Genomic DNA, 20,159 nt, shown 5'->3' with positions numbered 1-20,159 from the left:
TATTTTATAGTGATTGAAGACTATATGATTTTAGCATTTTACAGTAGATTTAACAGCAGAAATAAAGAATCCACTTCACAACTTCATCCACCATTTATGAAACCAAGAAGCAGATGAATTATACATTTCATTCCATGATCTAGAAGCAGCTACACTCTTCAATTTCCATATTTCATGGACATTGAAGGTAAGTGAAGGTATTTGGTTTTCTAATTTTTAGTCATGCAATTCCTTAAAATACTAAAATTATAACTTTGGGAAATTCCTCACTTCCTCTTTCACATTGTCATATCTTTAGTTGGGGGGAATGGACATCATTTCATATTCATATATCATACACCATCACACATTTTCATTTCATCCTAAGATACTTGTCATAATCAATTATGACTGCATTATGGTTCAAAAAGTTATATGATTTGTAAATAATGCCTAAATTATGAGCACACTATATGGATGATTTTAAAGATGCATTCTTCCAAACATGTTGCAATTCAATGTATGACAAAGAATACTTTGCAAAAATAAATAAAATTGTCAAATGCAAAGTTTATGGACATATGATATAAGCCAGCTCATCAAAGGAATTAATGTAATATTTGTATGAGGACATGCAATTACTCTAGTTGGGGGTTATGTTGGGCCTTCAAAATGTCTTCAAAATGACATCCACTTTAATCTTTATTGCCACCATTTCACTCACATGTCGCAACTCCATAACCATATAACCTTTCATTGGCCACTATTTCATAAATATATGGGTTATGATCCTTATTTACGAAAGTTATTTATTTTATGTCTTTAAAGTGAATTTATGATTAAAAACTAAAAAATTAACATGGTTTCATGTATCTATATATGTGGCTTGAGTTTCATGACATGTGTAGGTCATTTGGAAGCTTCTAAGGCACCCTTATGTGACCTCCAATGCTCAAATTCGAATTCTCTTCAAAGGAGATTTGGATAAAGGTAAAACAAGGATATGTGTCCTATTTGGATTGTAATTCTATGACGTGTCTCATCATTTCCTATTTGTATTAGAACTCTATGAGACACTTAGGGGATATGTGTCGCATTATGAGCTATTTGGTTGTAACTATATGAGATTTTAGTGGATATTCATTAAATATGGTAGCTTTTTATGTTTTTGTATAAATAAGAGAGCCTTCTTCTTTGAAAGACATGCGTAATGTTGGGGAAATGCTCATGTTTTTAATAGAGAATTTGGAGCTTATACTTGGAGATTTGAAGATTTGGTTTTGCTTGCATATGGAGCTTCTTCACTTGCCATCCTCATACACCATTGGAATGGGCATCTAGTGATTGTGAGATTTAATTGTTTTTATAGATTAAAGTTAATTTTCTTTCTTAGTATTAGTTTTAGAATGATTGTGTAATCTTTGCCTTTCTAAAAACATTTCAATAGGAAAGATTTATGTATTTTCCAATTGGATTAAGTTTGAAGCAAGGGTTCATAGTTATTTAGTTTCTTTTCATGTTCTGTTATTTACTTTTTTGGATCAAACTATCAATTCATTGTATAATTGAATAAAGGATTAGGCCAAGAAGGTGACTTCAAATTGGGTGATTGAATGTTCAACCTATGCAATCATTGAGATTTACTTTTTTATGCTTTTATATTTGCTTTTATGATCCTCATTTAATTGCATTAACCGATATTCCTAAAGATCATTCTAAGAAATTGATTTAATCATATTTCAAGATTGAACGGTTGAATATTTGATACATGCAATTACTGAGTTATTTTCTGCACACTTTACTTCATTTTCTAAGACATTAGAAGTTAAAGTATAAATAGTTGCTTACATATCATCTCAAAAAGGTAACACTTCATAATTGAATGATGGAGTAACTAAATATACATTAGTTGTTTTTTTATTTCATAGGTTAATTGAATTTCATTTTCATTATTTGATTTCATAGATTATATGATCCAGTTTTCATTATTTTTTAGTTAGATTGACGTAAACTGAAAGACAATTTCTAGCACATACAGTGCACACATGCTTCACAAGTTTACGAAACTCCCGGGTTGACAAATTAAATGACAGGCAATCACTTTGCCCCAACACATATCAAGAGGAAAAACAAGAGTAGGTAAATCAGCATCAAGATCGGTAAGTCAAGCTAAACTTGGAAATTTATTTGATGACTATAAAACATAAATTCTTAGCAATCTAACCAAACAACTAGAAATGTTAAGAATACAAAATGAGAAAAAGGAAGATGTTTGTGTTGTCCATGTAGAATCACATGATGTTAAATGTTGCTCCTCATTACCAAGGTTGAAAGAAGTTCACCAGGAGGACAATGGAGCAAGTTAATTGCCGAAGCAACATTGTTATGTAGCTCCAAGAGGACCTTGGAAGCCTATTTAGCCTGATATGACGCAAGAGCCTAATTCACAATTTCAAGCTTATACACATCCACCTCAAAGTAATTGGAACACACATTTTCCTTGGCAACATTAGCCATCTCAACCCCAAAACCAATCTTGGCAACAAGGTTGGCAAGGAACTTATGGGAGCCATCCACAATATCCTCAATATATTCCTCAATATCTTCCATACCAAACTCCATGTTATCCTTATGTTGATGCCTTGAAAATCGCTGCAACAACAATGGGGGATAACCACATGGTCCGGACCTTAAAGCAGCTCCTTTTCCGTTTGGTGTGGTGGCTACCACTGGTTTAACTAGGTCCAGTTATCTTCTCCCTATTGCTATTGGTTTATTATATATCTTTAACTACCAATAGACAGGGATATCAGATCAATTCTTCTCGCTGATCAGGCAAGAGAATGACCCTTAAGCTGATTTGGGTTCAGCCAAGCCACAACTAAAGTTTTTCCTCTTTCAGGAGAGGACTTAAATGAGTGTAGAATTTACTCTAAATGCAAGCAAAATAAACTAATCTTAATTCTATCTTAATTAGGCAGATATAGATCTAACCCAACTAAAAGCAAGATAATTAAAGTATTGAGATTTAAATATGTCTTGTTTATAATGAATACCAAGTTAATGAAGTAGTTCAATTAACTGATATTATGGTTACCAAAACAAATCCTATTGAGACCTCTTAACTGAAATAATAAATCAATAACACTCAGGAAGTAGTTCACAAAGATGATATTGATTATCAGATCAGTAAATCCAATAATTAAACAATAATATGTGGAAATAGTTCACAACACATTACCATTCAATAAATCAGTTTTATAAGACAAATTTCTGAGTAAATAGTTACTCAGAAATCAGAAATTAATTCATAAGAGCAGAGATACATAATAACAACATTGAGACAAATTACCCATATTGAAAATAGTGCACAAGCATGAATAAAATGAGACATTCCTGTTACCATAAAAATGAAACTGATATTTGAAACAGTAGTATTAAAAATAACAATTTATTGCATCCATTTCTCTGATCTTGGTCTCCAACAGTCCTTTACATTGCTTGAACTTCTGCCTTCAAAACTAGAGCCACAATAGTGCAAACTCTGCCTCTCATACATAATTCAAGATACAAAGGAAAAATCTTCAATAATCCCCAGATTTGAGATTTTCTCTCCTCTCTCCTACAATTCTAAATTCCTATTACAGTAGTGTTTTTAGAAGTCTAAAATTGCAGAGGGGAGCGACCCCCTAATTACATTCTGCAATCTATTATTTATACTATATGCAAAGGGATTTTTGAGAGGAAATTTTGTTGAAGGCAAATTTGTCAAATCCAATTTTATTTGCTCAAAAATTCAAATCTTCAATTGTTGGAGCATTCTCATTGATTGAGATCATTTTCTCCATATCTCTTCTACTGTTTTCCTGCAAAAAGAAATCAAAATGCAACAATAAAATCAAAATGGCATTGCTGGCCTTTAAATCAAATCCAATCAAATTCTATTTAAATAAATAATTGAAAATAAAATATAAGTTCTCTATTGATGCCTGGGATGATTTAATTGGCCAAAAATATCATTGACGAGTGAATCTGCAATTAGAAGAGGCTTGGACAAATGAAAATAAAACTCAGAAAATTGATTTTGTTTTCAAAATTCGGAGCTTGATCTTCTGCCTGATTTTTGACCCAATAAATGACCAAATATGTTAGTGAAATCTCCTCAGAAATATTCTCCTTGATTTTATCTTTCCAATGAGCCGTCATGGGCCTCATTTGGCCAAGTATAACTCAATCTATGAGCCTCCAAAGTTAATGGATCAAATCTGGCATAAATCTTGAAAATTCTGTTGCTGGGCTAAAAATCAGAATTTTAATTAAAAATCTAATTCTAAATTAGAATTCTAATTTAATTATTAATTATGAACTAAACTAATTAATTAATAAAACATTATTAATTAATCTAACTAATTAATTAACTATTTATAACTAATTAATCTAAATAATAATTAAATTTTATATATTAATTAAATTAATTAATATAAAATTAATTATTATAAAATATTAATTTTAATATTAAATATTATTTATCATATTATATTAATACTACCCCATTAGTCCATTTCCTTTTAACTCTTTCATACGAATGAGTTGAAACAAAAGATGAATTTTTAAAAACTTGGTTAATGTCCATTTCCCCTCTGACTTTTCGCAATTGGGGAATCGGGGATATGGAGGTTCTCAAACTTTGGCACATTGAAAAGCTTCCGATCCGATCTCTCGATCGGGTAATAAAAATTATTTTAATATTAAATTAAACTAACTTGCCATGTACGTGTAAGTCTTGAAATGCTTCAATGCCTTTTCGCAATCGGGTAAGTGTGGTGTCGGGGCTTTTGTTAAATAGGTTGTACTTAAATCCTCCGATCCGATTAAAAGCCCCGATGCGATCGGAACAATTTTTTATTATATGTTTTTTTTTTTTTTTGTTTTAAATTTTAATTTAATTAAATTAATTATATTTAATATATTAATTAATTTAAAATTTAATTTTAAACATCAATTATTATTTTGGTTTTATTTTTATGAATTTAAGTTTCTAAATTACAGCTACTTTGAAAATAAAAATAAACTACAGCCACTTCGATGCTTTGGGTTTTCGAAATTAATAATTAATTTGGAAATTGGAGTGAATTTCTAAAATCTCGTTGCTTCATGATTTGGCTGTATAAATAAAAAAAACGAAAAAAATGTTAGTGAGAACTAACTAGGGGTTAATATTTAAAATAAATACATTATTGAACTAATTTTCTTACAAAATGCAATATTGTACATTTTATGCAATTTTAACCCAGGCTAGATAAATGATGAGACTTCAAAAGAGTATCATTTTCAAACCAGTTGACCAAATGAGACTAAACAAGCGTCAATAGAAAGCTTATAAAAAATCGATTTTAACAAAGCAATCAAAACAAGAATCCAAAGAAAATGAAAATTAACAAAAGCGTAGGGCAATCAACTAAATAAGTTTCAAAAAGATGTTTAACCAAATTTTTTATAGAAAGGGTCCCCATTATTGAAGTGAACACATCAAATAATGGGGGGGTTGTGTTTTTACCACAACAATGGCAACACACGAGAGAAGAACCAGTTATCTCTGTTTGATATGAATGATGTTTCCCCAAAATTTAAGTAAAAATAATTAAAGAAGATAAAATTATGTTTGAAATGTTCGACTAGATTCATTAATCTGAATAAACGCCAGAATCATCTAACTGTAATTTTCCTTAAAATTCCTCATAAATTAAAATATTTCAAAACTCTATATCAGTCCTTAATTAATTGTAGAGATAAAGCAGGGGTCACTTTATAGCTTAGCTTTTTAAAATATACTCATTTGTCACAGGTAGAGCCACTGCTGCCAGCAAATGTCTATAGTCTCGACAGAGTTACCTTTTAATCATTAATGATTCAAAATCCCATCTCATAAAAAATTATTGACCTAGAGATAAATCCATTTATATATGTCTATTTTCTTTGAATTTTTATTTTTTATTATTTTTAAAAGCCATTGTCCTGGTTTGGTAGCCAGACAATTGACAATGCCATTCACTGGTTATAATTGGCCTAAACTAGCTGGCTCGTGATGAGACCCCTTGTCTTATAATTGTTGGCAATCATAAGCCATTACCCTGGTTTGTTTAGCAGTGTTAGTAATGTCAGCCTATTTTTCCCCTATGATCATGGTAAGCAGGCTCATGATGAGACCTTTTATCTTTTAAGTTTAAATATATTTTTGGATTACATTCTAGAAAAATAAAACTCTTTGGGACGGGGAGAATCATTGACTCCTTAAGAGTTAAGAATGACAATTTTAGAGTTAAAGATGCTTTGCTATAAAGTGTCTTCGCTTGGTTAAAAATAACTTTTCTTAACTGATAATAGAACTTTGAAAGATTCTAATGAAATTTTGAAATCTCAAAATGATTACAATTTGATGAAAAAGAAATTTTTCAGATTTTATGACACTTTGCCAACTTCTCTTGATTGGTAATCTCTTCCTTAAGTATGTCTACCTTTATAATAAGAAAATCAAACTTTACTAAGAGATTTAAGAAAAAGTTAATAAGTGACTATTAACTATTTTTCTCCATGTACGCTGACCATTGTTAGGTAACCAATAGGACTTCCATATAAATCACGACAAAGTCGCCAAAATCAAAACTGAAAACCAAAAGAAAAGAACTATTATGCTAAAGTGAGAAAAGAAATCAGCAAACAAAATAAAAATGAAGAAATTTTAAAAGTGGGAAGGAAAATCCAAGTTTTAAAAGATAAACTCAAACACGAATGTTTATACCAATGTCTCAACAATATGAAGAAAAAGAAAATAAGCATGTGATAATTCCTTCTTATGTTGAGATATAGAAAAATCATACCTTGCAGGGTTGTAAGTGTTTTAGGCTTTTTAGATAGCAGTGACGATAAAACTCAGCCACAATGAAAACTTTCTGTCTGATATCAATCTTCTTGTTTCAAAGCATCATCTTGATCATTTTCTAATAAAAGGAATGCTTAAAGAAACAAACTAAAGGTTCAGAAACTTCCTGGTGTAGCTGTTTCGATGAAGATTATTGCTGCTTATTGAAATAAAGCCGGGAGAAAAGTATAGGACTTCAAAAATATGATCCGGCAGAGGATTGAAAGTTTTTTATGAAGAGCTGCAAAACAGATTTAAATGTCAGAAAAACAAAAATGAAACTAAAGTAACGAAATGGAAATTAATGACAGTGGGTACATGAATCTTACCATTGGATAATTGCTTTTGATCTTACCTGAAATGTATCAATTTCTCCAAACTAGCTAACTCCTTATTTTAATTATCATTAAAAACATGAAGAAGTCAAACTAACCAAAATCCTATAGCCCAAAATCATTATTTATTTTATTTAAACTAAAGCAAGTAGTAAAATGTAAAAATGGAAAGCTTAGTGTTCAAGGGAATCAAAATTAACACAAATACATCAGAAATGAGAGTGAGAATTTGCAGTAATGAATGTTTCTCAAAATACTATAAGTTTCATATAAATTCCATGATTTTATAAATTGTCCAGAATCAAGACCAAATCCAAGATAATAAAATTTAAATATGAAGATAGAGAGGTCTTGAATTCCTTTTTTAATTATGGAATTATATATTTAAAACTGAAATATATGAGAAATGGAAATGATTTTTGTATGCTGCAAATTTATCATCAATTGCTTTTTTCCCATAATGGTTACCCAAGCTCGCTTTTAAAATAACACATCGCCGTATCGGATGATTCACATAACATGTTTCTTCACCATGCTTCAAGTTTAATTTGCAAGACTTCACCTTTGTTGCTATGCCATATATCAATTAAATGTTAATGGCTCAAAGGTATGCATTGGAAGCTATTGCATCGGTGGTTGAAATATCAAATTGCAGATATGAGATCATGCGAAGAAAATCTGTGCGATGAGACGTGGTGATCACACTATTGAGGAGCTGTTATATTGTGAATCGGGGACAGTGACGCTGCAATTCTTATATCGCACATTGCATCTCGCGATTTGTATTTTACACATTGCATATTGCGCATTGCAAATTGGGAATAGTGATATGGCCATAAAAATGTGATGAAGCGATTGCAATATGGGCGATGCGATGGATATCATAACTAATCGGCGATTGGAAAACTTAAGCATCCGATGTAACACAATATATTTCTTGCGATGCCGATATACGATGAAGAGCGGACTCGATAACTTTTTATGATGGGATTTTAATAACATATCGGATCCGAGACATCAACCCTTTTAAAGTTATGCTCCTACCATTATTGCGATTAAACGGACACGATATTTTTTAAACTTGATTTGAATTTCATATCGGATCCAGAATTATGTGGTCATCGCAATTTTGGTAAAGTCGATTATCAGAGATCGGCGATTCACGATAATGGAAATATACTTCAACTGCAAACCTCCGATATGCGAAATGCGATATGAGTGAGGTAATACATCGGAGATCTTTTATGAGCAATATGAAAATCAAGTCAAAACATTTCAGACATGAGTCTTGCGATAATGTTTTAAATTTCACTTGGGTTTTCTAATGAACGAAAGCAAAGCTAAAAATTTCTTAAATTCTAATGAATCACAAAATAAAATTTCCCTGAACCTGTTGCAAATCTGAAATGGGTTTGCTGCTTACTTAAAGTTTGGAAAACAAATAAAAATCTGCAAATAAAATAGAACACGAATAAAAATAGACTAAGGAAAAGAGAAACTAATAAGAGATGAGAATGAACTTGTCAGTGCATACCTGGAAGGAAATTCTCTATAGTTTTTACCTCATGAATTTTCAAATCCTTCGTTGGATTTATCAAAATTTTGACTTTGTTCAAAATCATCTCATCATTTATTCTAAATCTAAGTGTGCAATCAGCCTAAATAAAATCTGTTTATTCATGTTCAGGAAATGTAAAATTTACTAGAAATAAATATGAAAATAGTCTTCCCTTTTGAATTGAAACAACAATTTATTACCTCTGCTTATTCCGAATAACTTGAGAAGAATCTGTATTGTTATAGTGACTGTTCAATAATGCCTTTAATAAATTAATATGATGCGTATTGCAGCATAAAATATTCAACTAAAGATCAGAATGGGATAAAGCCACTAATTGTGGAAAAATATCAAAACAGATTTGAATGTGTGCACTCAGCAAAATGGATATCCTTAAGGTCAGCTTTAGCAAATTCCGAGGAAGATAATATAAACTTCATATGATTACCGTGAACGGTTAGACTGACTAATAATGATTGAATTAGAATTAAGCTTATCATAGATAGTCATACATTTCATGGGGTAGTGGGATCATGAAGCTTTTATATCCTCAATTTCTTACCATATAAATTTCAAAAGAAAATCTTAGAAAGAAATCCCGAAATGAAAAAAAGCGGCTTTGAGGCAATCGATGCCAAGTGCAACTTAATTGAATTTAGTCAAGAGATTATTTAGAATAGGCAGAGTAGAAGTATTGCTATAAGAAATTAAAAAAAGGAAAACAATAATTAAAACTTTCTGATAAGGAGAAAATGTTTTCACTGAAAATGATATGAAAATGGTTGATTGCTTTGTTTTATTTTTATCTACAGAACTGTAGAAAATAAATTAACTATGTAAAACAAACAAACAAAACTAATTCTACTCCTATTCTAACCATATACATGAAAATGACTAGGTATAGTCATATTTCCAATGTAACCATTCTCTCATTTTTATTCCCGCATATATGTACAATTCAAATGTTAGTAATAAAAATACAAATCTAACTAAACTAAGGAAAATAAATATGAAATTAGAATGTACAGTTATTGTTAGCAACTTAATTAAAATCTCTTTCTCTTGAAATTTCCTTTCCAATTGAATACCAATTGGATGATAGAAATCCATCTGGATTTCTATTAATAATTGGGAAATGTTCAAAGGAAGAGATAACAGGCCAGATTGTGAAGATGAATTTTTAGATTCAAAGGCCTGGAAAAAATCATTAGTGTTATATACAAATGTTAAATTATTGACGATCTTCCATGAAGGAAAAGTTTCCAAATATTTTTCAAATGAATTAATGAAAAATGAATAGAAATCTGTTAAATACAATTGAAAATTATTAATTGAATTAAAATGCTGGCCAGATTGTAAAAATATATCCTCTAGTTGAGATTGTCTTTGAGGAAATAGAAGCTTTTGATAAGAAATGAACATCAATTGATATTGACATGTTAACAACTTTTGATGTTCATGGTTATAACATGAAACTTCAATTTTCCAATAAAGCAATTCATCAATTGAGTGTTTGACAGTAAAGTGCTCAATATGGCAGCATAAAGTGTTAAAATTCTGAAAAATAAAATCAAAAAATAAATCTAAATTTAAACAAAATAAGTGTGAAATAAAAACTAAAATGAAATCACTATTTGTACAACTAATGTTACAGCACAATTGGGATCGTTTTGAAATAATTTCATTTTCACAAGGATTGGCCAGAATTATGGAATTTGAGTAATTTTGAATTCCAACTTGTGAATTAGAAAACGAATTATGATTATGAGTAGGAATGAGAGCTTGCTCACGATACGAATCATAAATTGGAAAGTTTTATCGAATAATGAAATCATGAAGATAATTTGATGCTCTAAAATGAGGATTGGTTGGGATAATTTCTAAATTGAAGCGTTCCTCATTCTCAAATGTTATTTGAATTTTATCATGAGGATTCTCTTGAGAAAAATTGAAATCAACATCCTCAATATCAGAGTAATTATCCTAAATGACCTCACAAGATTCTCTAGAATTCCCTTCAATCTCATCCAATATATCCAAACAAGGAGGAAAAAAAATTTCATGTTCATTAATGGCAAAAGAATGATCATTAATTACTTCTCTATCTTGATAAAAACTTAATGGTAATTCATTTAGATCAGCGTCTGCATTTTCTGAAATATCATTAATACTAAGAGGAAAAAAATTACCCTCATTAAAAATATCAGGATAAAGGGAAAAATGTGAACCTGAAACAATACATTTAAAACTGTCTCTGTTTGAGAACTCTTGTGCGTTATGCTCATTATAAATTTCAGATTCTAAATCATTCCTTTGCATGCTCATGCTTTCTTGAAGAAGGCTGCTTTGCTGTTCTGATTTCAGCATTTGCTCATTATGGAAAAATTCAGAAATTTGCACAGCAGTTTGCATGCTATTATTTACTTTGATTGCTGCTTGCACTTGTTGATTTGCGATCTGATTTTCTAAATTCACTGTAGAGTAGTTTTCAGATTCTAAGGCAGCTCTTTCTCCAAAATTGCTGATGTTGTCTTCTTGCATTTGAATAGAAATATTTTCCAAGCTTTGTGAAACCACTTCATCACAATTTATTTGCACATCCATATTGGAATTCTCATTTATGTTAGAAGGGGATGAAACAAAACTTGAACTAATTTCATATGGATTGGGAATGGGAGGAAGAGAACAAATATATTCAAACCAATCTAATGATTTTTCTTCCGTAGGTTTATCTTCATCTTTAAATCTTAAACAATTCAAATGAAATCGAATATTAAAATCATTAACAGACTCATTTTCAAATCTTCGTAGATATTCAATTTCATCACATACCTGTTCATAATCGTAGCCGTCAAATTTAGAAATGAAAATTGTAAAAAATTGATCCCAGCTATGAATTGAGGCAACTGGAAGAGTTCTACAGTTCTACACCAGTTTCTGGCTTTTGCTGCAAATATGGGAGTAAAATTTTTGCATAAGATGCCTTCATCAATTCCTTGAAAATCATAATTTGAAACGTTTTGAATAAATTGAAGGACATGATTAAAAGCAGAAAAATTTCCCTTACCATTAAACTTTCCCTGAGACAAGAGTCTTATCACTTTAGGTGGAGTATTGGAGGACGCACGTCCATGGATGCAACTCCAAATTGGAAGTTTAAGAGGAGCCATCACAATAAATAAAATGTTAAAATTGAAAAGGCTCCAATAGACAAAAATCTCAGGCCCTCCTTCTAGCGCTAAAAATGTTGATGCCTCGAAAATCGCTGCAACAACAATGGGGGATAACCACCCGGTCCGGACCTTAAAGCAGCTCCTTTTTTGTTTGGTGTGGTGGCTCCACTGGTTTAACTAGGTCCAGTTACCTTCTCCCTATTGCTATTGGTTTATTATATATCTTTAACTACCAATAGACAGGGATATCAGATCAATTTTTCTTGCTGATCATGCAAGAGAATGACCCTTAAGCTGATTTGGGTTCAGCCAAGCCACAACTAAAGTTTTTCCTCTTTCAGGAGAGGACTTAAATGAATGTAGATTTTATTCTAAATGCAAGCTTATTCTATAATGCAAGCAAAATAAACTAATCTTAATTCTATCTTAATTAGGCATATATAGATCTAACCCAACTAAGAGCAAGATAATTAAAGTATTGGGATTTATATATGTCTTGTTTATAATGAATACCAAGTTAATGAAGTAGTTCAATTAACTGATATTATGGTTACCAAAACACATCCTATTGAGACCTCTTAACTGAAATAATAAACCAACAACACTCAGGAAGTAGTTCACAAAGATGATATTGATTATCAGATAAATAAATCCAATAATTAAACAATAATATGTGGAAATAGTTTACAACACATTACCATTCAATAAATCAGTTTTATAAGACAGATTTCTGAGTAAATAGTTACTCAGAAATAAGAAATTAATTCATAAGAGTAGAGATACATGATAACAACATTGAGACAAATTACCCATATTGACAATAGTGCACAAGCATGAATAAAATGAGACATTCCTGTTACCATAAAAATGAAACTGATATTTGAAACAGTAGTATTACAAATACCAATTTATTGCATCTATTTCTCTGATCTTGGTCTCCAATAGTCCTTTACATTGCTTGAACTTCTGCCTTCAAAACTAGAGCCACAATAGTGCAAATTCTGCCCCTCATACATAATTCAAGATACAAAGGAAAAATCTTCAATAATCCCTAGATCTGAGATTTTCTCTCCTCTCTCCTACAATTCTAAATTCCTATTACAGTAGTGTTTTCAGAAGTTTAAAATTGCAGAGGAGAACAGCCCCCTAATTACATTCTGCAATCTATTATTTATACTATATGCAAAAGAAATTTTGAGAGGAAAGTTTGTTGAAGGCAAATTTGTCAAATCCAATTTTATTTGCTCAAAAATTCAAATCTTCAATTGCTAGAGCATTCTCATTGATTGAGATCATTTTCTCCATATCTCTTCTACTGTTTTCCTGCAAGAAGAAATCAAAATGAATTAAAATGCAACAATAAAATCAAAATGGCATTGCTGGCATTTAAATCAAATCCAATCAAATTCTATTTAAATAAATAATTGAAAATAAAATATAAGTTCTTTATTGATGCCTGGGATGATTTAATTGGCCAAAAATATCATTGACGAGTGAATCTGCAATTAGAAGAGGCTTGGACAAATGAAAATAAAACTCAGAAAATTGATTTTGTTTTCAAAATTCAGAGCTTGATCTTCTGCCTGATTTTTGACTCAATAGATGACCAAATATGTTAGTGAAATCTCATCATAAATATTCTCCTTGATTTTATCTTTCCAATGAGCCGTCCTGGGCCTCATTTGGCCAAGTATAACTCAATCCATGAGCCTCCAAAGTTAATGGATCAAATCTGGCATAAATCTTGAAAATTTTGTTGCTGAGCTAAAAATCAAATTTTTAATTAAAAATCTAATTCTAAATTAGAATTCTAATTTAATTATTAATTATGAACTAAACTAATTAATTAATAAAACATTATTAATTAATCTAAATAATTAATTAACTATTTATAACTAATTAATCTAAATAATAATTAAATTTTAATTTAATTTAATTTTATATATTAATTAAATTAATTAATATAAAATTAATTATTATAAAATATTAATTTTAATATTAAATATTATTTATCATATTATATTAATACTACCCCATTAGTCCATTTCCTTTTAACTCTTTCATACGAATGAGTTGAAACAAAACATGAATTTTTAAAAACTTGGTTAATGTCCCTTTCCCCTTTGACTTTTCGCAAAAGGGGAATCGGGGATATAGAGGTTCTCAAACTTTGGCACATTGAAAAGCTTCTGATCTGATCTCCCAATCGGGTAATAAAAATTCTTTTAATATTAAATCAAACTAACTTGCCATGTACGTGTAAGTCTTGAAATGCCTCAATGCATTTTCGCAATCGGGGAAGTGTGGTGTCAAGGCTTTTGTTAAATAGGTTGTGCTTAAATCTTCCGATCCAATTAAAAGCCCCGATGCGATAAGAACAATTTTTTATTATATGTTTTTTTTGTTTTAAATTTTAATTTAATTTAATTAATTATATTTAATATATTAATTAATTTAATTAATTTAAAATTTAATTTTAAACATCAATTTTTATTTTGGTTTTATTTTTATGAATTTAAGTTTCTAAATTACATCTACTATGAAAATAAAAATAAACTACAGCCACTTCGATGTTTTGGGTTTTGGAAATTAATAATTAATTTGGAAATTGGAGTGAATTTCTAAAATCTCGTTGCTTCATGATTTGGCTATATAAATTAAAAAAACGAAAAAAATGTTAGTGAGAACTAACTAGGGGTTAATATTTAAAATAAATACATTATTGAACTAATTTATTTACAAAATGCAATATTGTACATTTTATGCATTTTTAACCCAGGCTAGATAAATGATGAGACTTCAAAAGAGTACCATTTTCAAACCAGTTGACCAAATGAGACGAAACAAGCGTCAATAGGAAGCTTATAAAAAATCGATTTTAACAAAGCAATCAAAACAAGAATCCAAAGAAAATGAAAATTAACAAAAGCGTAGGGCAATCAACTAAATAAGTTCCAAAAAGATGTTTAGCCAAAATTTTTATAGAAAGGGTCCCCATTATTGAAGTGAACACATCAAATAATGGGGAGGGGGGTTGTGTTTTTACCACAACACCTTACCATTCATCTCCACCACAACCGCAACCCCATCTACATCCATCTCAAATATACACTCTCACTCAACTATTTATACCACCATTCCCAAACCCACACATTGAAGTAGCTCATCCCACTTACAATGTTGAGGTAAAACACTTCCAAACATCTCCTCTTGAAATCAATGGTATCCACCATAGCTCAGGAAGAGTATTGCAAAAAAGAGATCATCTTGATATCATTGAAGGACCAGATCCAAAAGAAGAAGATTCAAATAAGAAGACCACAGAACCATGGGCTACGATTGATGAAGAGAAGACATCAAAATCAGAGATCGAGAGAACTCCCTCATGGCTACCATCAAATCCTCCATGTATTCAAGAGAACAATCAATAAAAAGAGGAAAATTTGAAGGTCATGGTAGAATAATACATGAAGAATGACCAAAATCAGCAAGTGGACCAGGGGCATCACAACTATATTTCAATATGGTTCTAAATAGTCATTAGGTTGCAAAAATACCCTCTTCTTCAATTGTGCTTAATATCATCAAAGTCAAATCATTTGATCTCTCAAATTCAGGTAAATTTCAAAGCATACATCTCAAGCCTACACATCAGTTTTTCTGTCATCTTGATGTGCACATGGCTCCATTGGAAGTATTCTTATACTTGAAAGTGATTTTGTTTTTCAAATAGGGTAGGGTAAAAAAAAAATGAAAAAAAAGAGAAAAAAATAAAACTCTCAGGTGAAAACCTCCTTTGAGGTGCCTTAGATTGTCTCATTGATTGAAAACCTCCATGAGGCAGTCAATGGGTTGGGAAAAAAGATAAAAAGAGAAAAAAGAAAAGATCCTAAGTGAAAACCTCCTTTGAGGCGCCTAGGCAGACTTACTAGTTGAAAACCTCATTGAGGCGACTAGTAGGCCTAGAAAAAATAAAAGAAAAAAATAAAAGAAATCTTTGCTCCATGCATCTATTTGATAAATGGATGTACTCTCCAACATCTGCAAGCAACAAGAACAAGTTGGTACCAAAAGGAAAATTGGTCAAGCCTAGTGAAAAGAAGTCAAATTTTGATTTTTTCCTCCTTTGATCAAATGCTCCAACAAGGCCAAGCCCATGCCAATCCATCACCCTCATCTATTTTCACCATCCATCTATCATTCTCAAGTTTCTACCATTCAATTTGCTTGCTGTCCTAAAAAACTATAAGATACAAAAATACATAGAGCAGAAATTTGTTTTTGCCATAACTTGAAAACCATGCATCCATTTGCCAAGCTATTTCAGGGAGAGATGCATATGGATGATGGTAACATGCTTAAAAAATTTCAGCAAATTCTAGTGCATGGTTTCCAAGAAATTGACCTCCATCACCTTCAATCATTTTTGCATTTTCTGAATATCCGTGCATCCATTTAAAAAGCGGTTTCATGGGGAGAGGCATATGGATGATAGTAACATGTCCAAGCACTATTAGCAAATTCCAGTGCACGGTATCCAAGAAATCAGCCTCCATCACCTTCAACCATTTTTAGTTTTTCTCGAGATACGTGCATCTATTGACCAAAAAGTTTCTATGGGGAGGTGTATAATGATGATGGCAACATGCTCAAAGTTTTTCAGCTCAATCCAGTCTATTGTTTGGGAGATATGGACAAAACAAGTCGCTGTCCTGTAAACCTACATGATACAGAAAAATACCTATAGGATTGGCAGTGAGCATTTTTAAAGGAGATCCAGAGGTCAAAGAATCTCCTCCAGAGCTTACAGCAGCATCAAGATCATCAACATCATCATCCAACATTTTCACATCAATATCAACTCATCAGCAGCATGCATGTCTCTCCAACAACCATCAGGTAGGTACAGGTATGCAATATTTTTGACCTCTTCTCTTGAGCATACTATAGTTATAAATTTGTTGTCAATACATGAGATATGAGGTCTTATAAGCTAAGGATGGGTCAACGTTCTCAGCTGCCTTCAAATAGTTGATTGTAGCTCACTCCTTCACTCATGCAATGTTGAAAAGTTAAATTATGAAGGGTGATGATCTCAACGAATGAAGACAACAGTTAAAAGAAGAAATTTTTGCAAAGGCTAAGGTCACCACAACACTCCAAGCCCTCCATCCACTTCATATTCACTATCTATTCATCATTCATCCATCCCATTTTATTCTTGCAAAAAAAAAAATTCTCTCAATTTTCATGAAATTTCCATTTGCAGGTCAGCAAGGACGGTCAAAGAGGAAATGATGATCACAAAGAGACCCCTATCACTCACATTTTTATTTTACCACTCATTACCATTCATTTCTCCACCATTTCTATCATTTTTTCCACTCCTTTATTTCAGTTTACAAAGGGACTGTGTTTTCTACAGGATGATCCTGTAGTAATTACAATGACTTAGAAATACTGCAGGAAGGCAAAACGTTGCTACAAGAAGGGAGAAATAAACAAATTATGCTAAACCCCAAGGTGGAAAAATTTGTTCAAAGAACTGCAAGACGATTAGGCAGTCACCCAGGCCACAAAAGAGAAGAAGAAGGCAACAAAAGGAAGTGGGGCATTCACCAAGAAAACAGAACTCAAACTGCAGTGATAAAATGAGGGTTTCCAAGAGGGCTCTAATCTCTTTCTAGATTTTGTCCAAGGCCTAAAAGATGTTATAAAAATGGGAGAAAGGCATGGAAGTCACGTAAGGGCATTCCCTAACCTCAGACTGTCATTTATGCTAAAAACTGGTATCCTGTAGTTTTAATAGGGTTTCCTGTAGTTTTGAAAGGAATTACTACAGGATGCCCTAGTTCTTATCTAAAGGCAGTTTGAAGGTGGTGGAGGTTTCTAAATGGCGGAACAAGGTAGAAGATGAGTGATAAGGGTGTGGAAGACCTTTCCAAACCAAAAAAATATTCAAGAACTTATCTTGAATAAGGGAAAGAAAGCAAGCTAATGGTCTCAAGAAGCAATGATTTTTCTTTGAACAAATATGTTTTTGGGTTTGTCCTTACAGAGCTTACAACCAATATTCTTAATGCACAAGAGAGAGACCACCAGGGCCATGGATGAGGCACAATGAGGTCACTAACTTGCTCAGAGGATGAGCAACACTTTCAGCAGGGGGTATGATGAGCCTGTAAATTAGACATAAATTAAGGCCCATGCCTCTAATTTAAAACATAAATTATGGCCTATTATTATCCTTTAGCACATTAAACTTCTCTTTTTGCATTAGATAATTTATTTTTAACTTTAATATATTCATTAGGAAGGTTTATGAATAATTGAATATTTGTGTCTATTATTATTTATTTTTTGGAATATTATGAGAATATTGGGGAGATTATGAAGAGTTGGAGAAGGAGATAATTTAGGGACTTGTTCCCTACTACTAGGATCAATAATAAATAATAATTCAACAAGATATTATGGAATTATGGCACAAATTGTGGAACTCCAATGATTGAGAAAATCTAGGAATGTGTTCCACTAATCAAGGGAGCGGATCCACCAATCAAGGGAGCAGATCCACTAATCAAGGGATTTTGGTGGGGAAAGCTTCCTCCATCCATGGGGAATGATTCTTAATCATTTTGTATAAGTAACAATATGAATTTTCCTCTAGGGAATGATTGAGAAAATCTAGGAATGTGTTCCCTGCCATTTAATGCAAATTTCTAGTATTGGGGACTAGATCCACTAATCAAGGGATTTTGGTGGGGAAAGCTTCCTCCAGTCGTGGGGAAAGCTTCCTCCAGTCATGGGGAATGATTTCTAATCATTTTTTATAAGTACCAAGTTGAATTTTCCTCTAAGGAGAGATTTTCATTAGTGTTATTGTGGAGAGAGCTTGTATTCTTGTAGCTCCATTGTATTTTTTTGCAGGGATGTAATTCTATTGATGAAAATAATGAAGATTGGTGTCATGTTCAACGTCTAAATCTTGTTCTCCTCCATAGGTCTGTGTTTCCTTGGACTTGGCCATCCCAGGAACCTCAGATCCCTTTTGTATCATTTCTTTCCTTCTTTTCATTGCTTATTCACATGCATCTCTAGTTTTTATTTCTTTCTATTTCTGCATTTAGTGTTAATGATTTCTTGTTGTAGGATTGAGTTAAATGGTTGATGTAAGTTCTTTTGCAGGATCACAAATATTATTTCATCCTTGGAAAAGCTTTGGAAGTTCATAATAATCAATGAGTTGCTTGGATTAGTCTTCTTATTCAAAAATCTAGATTGTTGGACCTCCCTTTTAGCAAAGAACAATAAATTTCTACTATTTTTTAGAGCATTCTAACTAGCTTCAATTGAATTGATTCCACTTGCATTAGCTCACTAATTCTCAAATTTCTAGATTTTTCGACTAGTGATGTTTTTTTATTTTTTTTGCATGGGTTAACATATATATATATATTTTTAATGATTCCACTTGGAATAGGGTCCTAATACATCATAGTTAATAAAAAAATTTGTCCCATCCAATTTGGATTTGATTTTTCTTGGCCATTAAACCCTCACTAATTTCATTATTTCACAAGGAAACTTCTCCAAGCTTTTTGAGCAAATTCATCCATCTCCCAACTTTGGTTTTGAGTTCTAAGTGATCCTACGCATTTTTTCACTCCATTTCACCCATCACACACCTTTCCTAGGCCTCCCATCACCTCCAACACCTCACATTTTTATCAAGATCATTGTAGGTTCACTGTAATTTCTATAGGATCATCCTGTAGGTTTCTAGTACATCCTGTAGGTTTTCCTGAAATGACCTGTTTTAAGGCCGAATTGATGGAAAACCTCTAGGAAGTCACCAAAAGCCCCACAAGGGTCTCCCACACCATCCAACCATCTCCTAATCCTTCCATCCAACCTTTAACATCCTTAATTCACCTGCCACATCACCAAAGGAAATTAGTTTGCATACTTGATTTTGCATGAAAAGACAAAAATAGATTTATTATAGTCCCTTTACTTGCACATTAGTGATGGTTGATGCTTCTTAGTTCCATTCTTAGATAGTAGCATTTGGTTCATGATAATTTAGCGTTATTTCAAAGCATAGTTTCTTGGCAGTTAATTAGGACATGGTGTGATTTAACATTGAATTTCCATCTCTTTCCTTGTACTTTCTTTCTTGCAATAGTTTAAGG

This window comes from Pinus tabuliformis, chromosome 3_2, assembly GCF_031772625.1.
Source record: "Pinus tabuliformis cultivar Carrire ecotype Pingquan chromosome 3_2, CPIR1, whole genome shotgun sequence".
In the NCBI taxonomy this organism is placed as follows: Eukaryota; Viridiplantae; Streptophyta; class Pinopsida; order Pinales; family Pinaceae; genus Pinus; species Pinus tabuliformis.
This window is presented reverse-complemented; position numbering follows the sequence as displayed.